The sequence below is a fragment of the Neofelis nebulosa genome, chromosome 1 (genome assembly GCF_028018385.1).
Source record: "Neofelis nebulosa isolate mNeoNeb1 chromosome 1, mNeoNeb1.pri, whole genome shotgun sequence".
NCBI classification, from domain to species: Eukaryota; Metazoa; Chordata; class Mammalia; order Carnivora; family Felidae; genus Neofelis; species Neofelis nebulosa.
Genome location: NC_080782.1, coordinates 117740800 through 117750355, shown reverse-complemented (window position 1 = coordinate 117750355; position 9556 = coordinate 117740800). Strand labels below are relative to the sequence as shown.

At 43.3% G+C, this 9556-nt stretch overlaps 1 protein-coding gene across 1 annotated transcript in view; it reads right to left on the bottom strand.

The window, feature by feature from the left end:
• PPP2R2B (protein phosphatase 2 regulatory subunit Bbeta) overlaps positions 1 to 9556 on the bottom strand; it is a 509802-nt gene that overhangs the window by 471095 nt on the left and 29151 nt on the right. The gene's annotated exons all lie outside the window — the stretch shown is intronic.

Here is a 9556-nt window from a genome sequence, read left to right as displayed (position 1 = left end):
GTTATCACTAATTGAGAATGGGAGGAGGAGAATGGGAGGTGTTTTGTATAGGTTAGGCTTTCATGCCTACCAGGTATTAAAATAGGCATTAGACACCATCACCTGCCACTGCTGTGACTCCTAGCTCCATGATAAAGCTATATGATTTAATAGGATGCATGAATTTTATTGACAGCCATCTTTCCTGTTATACTGTGGTCTGTTGAGAGCAGTGATAGGTTTTTTTGTTGTTGTTTTTTTATCTCCACTGTGTTCCTAGCACCAAGCACAGTGCCAGACTAGTAGCCTGCACTTGGTAACTAACGAATAGGTGAATGGATGAAAGTGTGAGGCAGTGAGTCCTCCCAACACCTCCACAGGGTAGGTTCTGGGCCAATGGAAACTTCTAGTCAGAGAACCAAAGAACTGCACCAGTGGAAGGACCCATGCAGATACGATCGTAGTGGTACTTTCTCTTTCCCATTGGTTCAAATCGTACCTTCACTTCATTTTAAGGTTATAAGATGCTGATTTTTTTTTACTATTACAGAATTTAGGAGAATACAAAAAGATCTATTTCCAAAATAAAATACCACAGAATTCTTTCCTTGATTTTAAATGGCACCATGGCTGCCTAACTCAAGTTTTCTAACACATCAACTTGAAAATTCCTTGTGGGGTTCCTCCATAGTCTCACCCAACCCACCAGAACATTCCAGCCATACATTTTTGTGCCTCTGACATTACACCCTGGAACACTCATCCACATGCTAGCTTTCCCTTCAGTCAGGGCAGGCTGTGGCCTGTATTTTAGTTCCAGAAGGGTCCTGCAACAACACATTCTCCAAGAAAAGCTGATCTTCATGTGTAGAATGCCACCATTAAGAGGCATTTCTTTGTACTGACTTTCACTTTTCAAAAACACTTTAATAAGATGGGTTAAGAAATGAAGCCATTAGGAGTGCCTGGGTGGCTCTGTCTGTTAAGCATCCAACTCTTGATTTCTGCTGAGGTCACGATCTCATGGTTTGAGAGATTGAGCCCCACATTGGGCTGCATTCTGACAGCATGGAGCCTGCTTGGGATTCTCTCTCTCCCTCTGCCCCTCCCCAATCCTCATGCATGCATTCTCTCTCTCTCTCTCTCTCTCTCTCTCAAAATAAATAAACTTAAAAAAAATAAACAAAGCCATTATTTCCTAGTCACATGTTATCAAACTAGAATGATCTGTATGTGAATCAATGGACCTAGAAGGAGATGGTTCACTAAGGGCATCTAAGACTGAACTTGGTGGGGGGCAGGTGGTGTCCTGGGGTAGCAGAAGAGCAATGAAGACAGACTCACCAGTTCCCTGGGGTGGCAGTTAGGGGGACATAAGGTCCAGGTATTCAGAGGTCAACAGTTTCAGTGCCAGTATTTTTAAAACCCTCCATCCCATTACACAAGGGCAAGGGTAATAGAGTTAAAATCTTATCCGTGCTAGATATATTGGGTGACCTTTATCTGAGAAAAACTGTTCTATAGTCAGATAACTTGGGGGCATCCTTCTTACCACGTCCCTGCCTTGGATATTTACAATGGGCATCATTAGTGGTTTAGAAGCTGAAAGAAGTCTTACGTTTTAGAAATCTGTTTAACCTTGTTTCATATAACGTTTTTACAAACCTATATTTATTTATTTGGAACACAGTTTATAAGAGACAGAGTAAATTCATGAATTTGCCTTATCTGGAAGTTAACAGTATGAAAGAAAGGAGACTGCCCAACATTGCACAGCACAGTCTTTCACCAGGTTCGAGAGAACCAAGTTCAAATCCTCCACTATATTTACTGGCTTTGTGGTACAGTGAGTTGCTTAACCTCTCTGTGCCTCTGTAAACTGAGGATCTAATTCATTTTTACTTCTAAAGCATGTAAAATTACACAGAATGAATAGTAATGAGGCTTCTATGACCTGGGCTCACCTTCGCCCTCTTCAAGAGTCTGCTTTCACCTCTGGTGAGCACTCTGGTTTAACAGTGGCCAGGAGCAGCGACTAACAGGAAGAGCTCTGGAGGAAGGCAGGTTTAGTTCAAATCCTAGCTCTGCTATTTACAGCTGTGTGGTCTTGGGCAAGTTACCTGACCTCGCTAGGCCTCAGTTTCTTTATCTATGAAACCCAGCTATTGGGAAGATAAAAATAATAAAGCCCATAACAGTGTCCAGCCAAGGACAGTACAGAGTAAATGGCACAGCAAAAAGCTGTTACGAGTGCTCTGGTTTTTATTTCCTGTCCCCATGCTCTTTATCTCGTGGGTTGGCTGGGCTACGACCTGCCTCCTTAATCCCTAAGCATTCGTGATCCTGGTACTGACACTCCCTACAATGGGGTCTCCCAAATCACTCCCCAACCCCCATTCCTAAACTGTAGCTTCCTCCCTGGGGCAAGCAGGGCTTGTAATTTACTGCCAGATCCCTGGCCCAGCTGCAGGGAAGGAGGACAGACAATGATCTCTCTTCCCACAGCCTCCCACGCATTACTTTTCCCTGCATGTCTGACGTTTGACTTCTAACTCCCCTCCGGCTGTGATTACTCAGGCAAAGTGAAGTGGACAGATGGAACAATTATTTGGAAAGCTCAGCCGTTGGAAAACAAAACAAAAAGAACAAGAAAACCCTACACCAAACCATGCAATTGAGGGGAAAGAGTTTATTGGTTTAAATTATTCTTATTGCCTGCTGGCATCGATTGCATTTTCCAGGTGATTGCTCAGCGCTCCCATTAGTGTGTCCACATAGAGAAATGATATCTTCTTAGATATTGGCACCGTGCGCAGCCCTCTCCGGAAGCAAGAGCTGTGTGTGGGCAAGGCCTGTCTATACAGCAAATTTTTGTCAGGTGACTCCAGTCAACTCATTAGCTTTCACAATAAGCACAAGGCATGTTGCCAGAGAGGGGAGAAAAGGGTCTTTGTGTGTAATAAGAAATACCACGTAAAAATAAAGTAAACTTTAAAAATCTTAAATTTGAAAACTTTCTGAGAAAACCATAATTCACGTTTTGTAAGTATGGGCGCAACGGCTCATGGGCTCAATTTCTGGCTCTGCTATACCTTTGAGGTGCCACCTAGTATAGATTACTTAGTCACAAGGCCTCTGTTTCCTTGTCTCCCCATGGGAGAGAACAGTACTTACTCATAGAGTTATTAGAGGAAAGAGTGATGTATATACATCACTCTTAGCCTCGTGTCTCCACACAGCAAATTCCCAATAAACAGTGGCTGTGATTAATGAATGATGAACACAGAGACTTATGTTTTGAGTTACAAAAGCTAAAGACACAAAGCCTAGCCCTCCAGATGACGGCAGCTCAAGCTTCATACTCTATGGGTTCTGAGCTCTTACTTGTCTGGTTCAATTCATAGACTCCTCCAGCTTTAACCTTTGGTGCACATTTCTGTTCACTTGAGAGGTACCTGTATACCTGTATATACCTGGTCATACCTACATACAGGAGACTTTCATGTAGTGTTTGGAGTCAGTTATTCCCAAATACAATGGGAATGTGGTTCAATCATAGCCCAACAAGGAGTGTAGATTGGCTGGGGAAGCTACAGGCCCTAATTAGACTTTTGAGGTGGAAAGAGCCCTCTTGGCAAGAGAGCAGGGTGCCTGCTTTGGCCCTCCCTGGACACCATCCCGCCTCAACTCAGGGAAATGTGCTACATAATATAAGGTCATATACATAGTGCTTCAGATTTTCTACTATTCTAGAATAGAAATCAAAGGCAAGCTTGGATAGCTTTAAGCCTAAATTTTTCTCATCTGTGTAAAAGGGCCAGCCAAAGAGGTCCAAGAACTTCCCTGAAAAATGATAAACAACTTTACTACATACTGAGTGCTTAATAGACCAGGCACCATTCTGGATGTTTTACAGGAATTGTCTTATTTAATTTTCTTATTTAATTCCTTCAACCATCTTCCTAGAGCAGAATCATTATTAAGTTTTATGTTTCCAGAGAAACAGAACCAATATGAGAAGAGAGAGAGGGGGAAGGAGAAAGAGAAAGAGAGAGACTGAGATTTATTATAGGAATTGGCTCACATGGTGATGAAGCTGAGAGGTCCCATCATCTGCCGTTTACAAGATGGAGGCCCCAAAAGCTGGTGGGGTAACTCAATCCAAAGGACTGACAACTGAAGGGCCGATATCAGTCTCAGTCTGAGTAAGAAGGTCCAAAAAGCAGGAGTGTCAGGGTCCGAGGCAGGAGAAGAGGGATGTCTCAGCTCCCCAAGCAGAGATTGAATTCGCTCTTTCTTCACCTGTTCACTCTATTCAGGCCCTCAGTGGACTGGATGACGCCTACCTGCAGTGGGGGGGTGCTCTTTACTCGGCCTAGGGATGCAAATGCTACTCTCTTTCAAAGCCACCTTCACAGACGTGAGCAGAAATAATGCTTACCAGTGATCCGGGCATCCCCTTAGCCCAGCCAAGTTGACATCGAAGAGTAACCATCACGGAAACCTTTTGTAGATGAGGAAACAGGCCCAAGGAACTCACCGGTAACTGGTAGTCTTCTGATTCCAGAACCACAAGCCTTAATTGACCACTCTATGACCTATTGCAAGAGTTTGTTTCAATCTGGGAAAGAGCAGAAGCACCTGTTTTCCTAGAAAACACACTGATCTTGATGGGAGCCGTATAACCAATCCATGGCAGCCCATAAGGAAACCCAAACTTGAATCCCAGATCTGTCTAAAATAACAATAATGGAGACAATTGATACTAATTCAACGGAGATAAAAATAACCGCTGTAATTTAGTGAACAACTACTTTATGTCAGCAACCAGTCTCAGCCCTCGAAAATTAACATAACAAACCCTCACAGAAACCGCAGCTCCAGTATCGGATCAGCCTGTCTTTTGTGTCTAACTCGGCATTTACCAGCTGTGAGATTTTCAACAAGGCATATAGTTTTTCTCTCTCTCTCCCAATATTCCTCACTATAAAAATAAAAGTTGCTGTGAGAATTAAATGAGATAATGCAGTCAATGCTTCCACAGTACCTAGAAGGCGTGGGCCCCAACCAACGTTAACATTACTAGTATCCCTCTCCTACAAGATGAAACAAAAGTCTCCTGGAAACGTGGATGACACAACTCAGGCCACACAACTGGCAGAGTCTTCCCTCTGAGTCCGTTCCACCCTAAAGTCAGATGGTGCTTTCCACCTGACCAGTAACTCACACATGGCCACACGTCAAAAGAAAGTAGACAACGTGTTTAAAATCCAGGGCCTCTACCCCTATCCTAGGCCTGGGCTGTTGCAGGGCGAGGTCAGGAACCACCACCTCTCCAGCTCACACACTGCCTCCTTCTCCAGGTCTCCTCTCTTCGGACCATCTAGGGATTATACCTATTATCAGTGACTGCAGAGAACCCACCTATTTTAGCTTAGGGGGCCATGACAAAACACCATAGACTGAGTGGCTTAAGCAACAGAAAATTATTCTTCATAGTTCTGGAGGCTACAAGCCCAGGATCAAAATGCCAGCACCAATGGGTGGTGGTGAGAGCCGTCTTCCAGGCTTGCAGATGGCTGCCTTTTCCCTGCTACTTCACAAGGTGGGGGGAGGGCAGAGCACACCCTCTGGGATTCCTTCTTACTGGGGCACTAATCCAGTCATGAGGGCTTCACTCTCATGGCCTCATCCCAATCTAATTACTTCCCAAAGGCCACATTTCTAAATATATCACACTGGGGGGTTAGGGCTTTAATACTTAATTTTGGGGAGACATCATTCAGTCCATAGCACCTTCGTAATTAAGATGTTTTTTTCTGTCCCAATTCATCGGCAATAGTCTTATTGGTTGAGCACTTGTTTGCTGGGCACTGTACCCAAAGGACTATTTATTTATGCATTCATTATATATATGATGTATACTTGGTCTGCTTTCAGAAAAAAGGAAAAGGTGCCTTCTGGAAGTTCAAAACCATCACAGGAAACATTGGCATGGACACACTAATTTGCAGGCTATGGAAAAGAGGATAATCTTCCTGGTTGTTGTTTCCACTACCCCATGGAATGATTCACACAACAGTGGGCATCTGCCCCTATAGTCATGTTTTCATTCCCTCAGTTACTGTGGGAATGAAACTTCTCTGCCCTTCTGGGTTTTTGTGGCTGGGTTCAGTGCCTGACTCATCAGTTGGCTCTGGCCTTCAGGTACCTTAGCAGAAGCAAAAGGCAGCATCTTTGTCCTAAGTGATGACCTGAAAAACTCACATCTCCACGTTCCTGAAGTAAAAATAATGCCGATGATGGTAGCAACTTATCTCTACCAATTGCTGACTGTGTGGCCAGCATGATTTCATTTAATCCTCCTCACAGCCCTAAGAGATAGGTACTATTCTACCCCATTCCGCAGAAGTGGAAATTGAGGCTGAGCAAGTCTAGGTATGTTGCTCAAGGTCACATGCAGCCAATATATTGGGGATCCACAGAGCCAAGCACATTCGGGTCTCGACAACATTGTTTTCATCTCCTGAAATGTTCTCTCCTACTGAGTTCCCCTACACACCTTGGCTTAGAAATAGGGCGTCTCACTGGCCAACTTTTCCACATCATGGACATGGTATGAATACACAGGGAGCAGGGAGGGCATGGCGGCCAACAGGAAAGACCCCACCATCACCAGTCTAGAGAGTCAAGAGTGTAAAACAGATTCCCAGACCCAAACCTCATTACTGACAGTATTAAAACTAATTGCAAGAGACAGCCACTGAGATGGTTGAGCAATTACAAATCCAATTTAATACATTCTCTCTGATCTTACTTGTCATGTACTAGAACTAGAATCAGAACCTAAAAATCATAGTGAAGTTGGAAATGCTCATTAAGCAGGGGATCTCAAATAAAGTAAAAAAGATGAAATTCAATTATATTTTCTCAGCCTCACTGGGTAAGAGATGTCTGCAAAATATCATTTCCCTGTTCAATGTGTATTTCTCAAGGAAAACACATAAACTGCACTCCAGAAAGCATTCAAATTTAAAAATGGTGATGAACCATTTGCCTGGCACTTGTGCCCAAACTTCCTGTGCATAAACAATTCTCATGAAGTATTAAATGTATATATTAAGAAGGAAGTAAGACTGAGAACCCATTTTCCTTTTTTTTTAAATATAATTTATTGTCAAACTGGCTTACATACAACATCCGGCACTCATCCCAACAGGTGCCCTCCTCAATGCTCGTCAGCCACTTTCCCCTCTCCCCCACCCCCACATCCACCCTCAAGTTGTTCTCTGTATTTAAGAGTCTCTTGTGGTTTGCCTCCCTCCCTCTCTGTTTGTAACTAATTTTTCCCCTTCCCTTCCCCCATGGTCCTCTGTTAAGTTTCTCAAGATCCATATATGAGTGAAAACATATGATATCTGTCCTTTTCTGACTGACTTATTTCACTTAACATAATACCATCCAGTTCTATCCACATTGCTGCAAATGGCAGGATTTCATTCTTTGTCATTGCCAAGTAGTATTCCATTGTATATACAAACCACATCTCCTTTATCCATTCGTCAGTGGATGGATATTTAGGCTCTTTCCATAATTTGGCTATTGTTGAAAGTGCTGCTAGAAACATTGGGGTACAAATGCCCCTATGCATAAGCACTCCTGTATCCCTTGGGTAAATTCCTAGCAGTGCTATTGCTGGGTCATAGGGTAGCTCTGTTTTTAATTTTTTGAGGAATCTCCACACTGTTTTCCAGAGCGGCTGCACCACTTTGCATTCCCACCAACAGTGCAAGAGGGTTCCCGTCTGTGAACCCATTTTCCAAGGAGACTGGCCTGCTTGCCACCAGCATGCCCTCCTCTTCAGGGCCTGCTCCTGGTGTCACCAGGGCCCACATGTGCATTCAGAAGCCATCTCAGGTGATTTCCAGTTGAGTTCTGGAATCTTCCATGCATCTTTATAGTTTTTTATACACATATTGGATATTTACTCTTTACAATCAGAAATGGGGCAGGGCAGGGTAGTAGGGTGTGAGATTAGGTAGGCACAGATTTAAACTTGGGGTCTGTGATCTTGACCACCACATTTCATCTGTCTGTCTTGGGCCTCAGATCCAGAATGAACGTGTGGATGACAGCAACCTCCTAGGGCTATTGTGAGGCTTATGTAAGCCACATAAGACAAAGAGCTAAGCAAGTAATGGGAACCCACCAACCAATATGATCTCTACTACCAACACCACATCCCTGCTACTGGTATTATCACCACTGTTACAATTCCTTCTCCTTCTCCAACTATCATGGCTACTATCACCACTATCCAATCACAACAGCTATTATATTTTAATAAATGAAAAAAATATCTTTTCTACCCTCTCTTTCCCTTGTGTTCTTTTGCTCTTTATGTTTAAAATGAAGAATAAAGTTTTTTTTTCCTGCCAAGTGAGGAGCTTGAGAACTGGAACTTTAATTTATTTGAGCAGAGATGTGTCAGTGTTGCTCTAAATAAAAGGTCCCAGTATGTTCTGCTGAGGTATTTCAGAAAAAAAAAAAATGAAGTATGGGGCACCTGACGGGCTCCATTGGTAGAGTGTAGGACACTTAATCTTGGGGTCTTATGTTCAAGCCCCACATTGGGCATGGAGTTTACTTAAAAAAATGAAACCTGGGTAAATAAATTCATATTTCAGTTCATTTCCCACCTCCTTCCCAAAGCCTTTGGCACACAATGATGTTTCCCTTCTCTGAAACAATTATCATCATATTCGCTAATTCTTTCATGCTTGTGAGAGTTATCTTCCCAATTAATAGACTTCCTGCAGTCTGACTTTAGTACCATAAGTATAGCAGGCATTCCAAAAATACTAATCTTTGAAAATGGTACTCAAAAAAACCAAGATTCCAAATCCTATAAAGATATTTAATAGCTCAGGGGCGCCTGGGTGGCTCAGTCAGGTAAGCATCTGACTTTGGCTCAGGTCATGATCTCACAGTTCATGAGTTCGAGCCCCACTTCGGGCTCTGTGCTGATGGCTCAGAGCCTGGAGCCTGCTTCAGATTCTGTGTCTCCCCCTGTCTCTGCTCTTCCCCACTCACATTCTCTCTCTCTCTCTCTCTGTCAAAAATAAACATTTTTAAAAAAGACATTTAATTGCTCATGTAACCCAGAGTCCTGGATTAGGACAGGGACAGTTGGATCCAGGAGCTCAAAAGATACTCTTAGGGTCCAGTCTCTGTATCTCTAGGATCTACTTCCCTCTCTGATGTTTCCAGGTGGACAGGTCACTGGTGCTCACATCCTCACAGCAACAAATCCAGACGAAAATAGATGGCCCTTCTCCAGCCACACCTACCCTGTATGTCGCAGGGTAGGTAGCTTTGCAGTGAATAAGCTTCAGTCATGTGCCCACGCTGGACCTCCAAGTGGGTGCTCAGCCCCATCCAACCACCTGAACCAAGTAAGAGGAGAAAATGTTTCCCTGAAGAAATTTTGGAATAAGGGAGATGGGCTGTAGGTGGGAAAAAGCCTTTATAAAGATCTGTCTTATCTTGTGTAACTACATTAGCTCTAAAAACAGTA